Genomic DNA, 1,493 nt, shown 5'->3' with positions numbered 1-1,493 from the left:
AACGCAATAACGCGGCCTGCGCTTGGCGGAGCGGAGCCCCGCGCCGTGGAACGTCGCTCTTCGCAGAGGGCCGGCGCGTCGGCAGAAATACTTGGCGGCTGGGACAGCGCAGGGCGGGGTAGGGCGCGCTGGGTGGGGCGGCAGTAAACGCCGCAGCCCAAATAAACGCCGGCGCCCCATAAACCGCGGGCGGACAGCGCCGCTTTTCGGCGCGCTCGCCACCACCCGGCCGTTACCATTCCCGCGTTACACTTCCTTACACGGTTTGGCCAGAATCGCCCGACACCCACAGGAGAAATGCTTCAGCCGAACTCTCTGACACCAATGTACCAGAGGACGAGAAGACCTCAAATTTAGTCGATTCTGCTATCTGAAGCTATTCTTCGGCATAAAACAGTTTTCTTAGTCTAAATGACAGCTATTTCCAGTCCGTTGCTCTGAGATCATGACTGTGGGCCACCAATTACATTTCATTGCTGCTATTTCGTCAAACGACTCTGTTAAAGTCTTCCACGTTATGATCTATAGCTGGCTAGCTGACATGAACTGAAAAGAAAGAGACCAGAGGATGCAAACTGTTGCTACGTGGTCTTCCGATCGTATTTTCCACATCACAGGTTTTTCTATTAGGTTCCCCAATAACTCGGTAGTCATTATAGGTGATCGTGACATTTAATGAGCGTTTTTAATATTACTCAACTTTCGGACAGCATGTTGTTAGATAAATCGGTTGTTACCGAACAATCGGGCTTCTGCCGGCTATCAGACAGCACCTGAAGGAGACTGCGAGTCACGCAGTAGAAATATCGTGCAAGAAAGACGCGAATAACTTGCAGAAATCCTACGGTTCAAAATGGTTTATTATTAGAATGAAATTTTCACTCTACAGCGCAGTGTGCGCTGATATGAAACTTCCTGGCAGATTAAAACTGTGCGCCGGACCGAGACTCGAACTCGGGACCTTTGCCTTTCGCGGACAAGTGCTCTACCAACTGAGCTACCCAAGCACGACTCACGCCCCCCACCTCACAGCTTTACTTCTGCCAGTACCTCGTCTCCTACCTTCCAAACTTTACGGAAGCTCTCCTGCGAAACTTGCAGAACTAGCACTCCTGAAAGAAAGGATATTGCGGAGATATGGCTTAGCCACAGTCTGGGGGATGTTTCTAGAATGAAATTTTCACTCTACAGCGGAGTGTGCGCTGGTTTATTATTAATTACAGGTAATTTACGGTACTTAGACGTAGCACCTCTGGAAGAGAGGACGACGAACTTAGCATGTCAATCTGTTTTGTGCCGTCTGTTGTTAGATGCCGCGGCTTGGAGGTGTTTTGCGACCCTGGAAGAACATCGCTTGGATTAACAATAGTGACTTCGTAGAAGCAACAGCAAAAGACTTTGAAAGACTCTCATACTGTTTTATCTTCTTGGTTGTTTTGCTTGTCAAAACGTATTCTCGCTATACAAGGTATTTGTATCCAAAAATTTGTCAT

The 1,493-nt window shown here is 48.6% G+C and overlaps 1 non-coding gene across 1 annotated transcript; it reads right to left on the bottom strand.

The window, feature by feature from the left end:
* Window positions 1-932: 932 nt before the first annotated feature.
* On the bottom strand, window positions 933-1,007 carry Trnas-cga (transfer RNA serine (anticodon CGA)). The gene has a single exon. It is a non-coding gene; the product is annotated as a tRNA-Ser (tRNA).
* Between the last annotated feature and the right edge of the window lie 486 nt (window positions 1,008-1,493).

The sequence above is a fragment of the Schistocerca cancellata genome, chromosome 2, assembly GCF_023864275.1.
Source record: "Schistocerca cancellata isolate TAMUIC-IGC-003103 chromosome 2, iqSchCanc2.1, whole genome shotgun sequence".
Classification (NCBI taxonomy): Eukaryota; Metazoa; Arthropoda; class Insecta; order Orthoptera; family Acrididae; genus Schistocerca; species Schistocerca cancellata.
The sequence above is the reverse complement of the archived record's forward strand: the minus strand, read 5'-3'. Positions and strand labels throughout refer to the sequence as shown.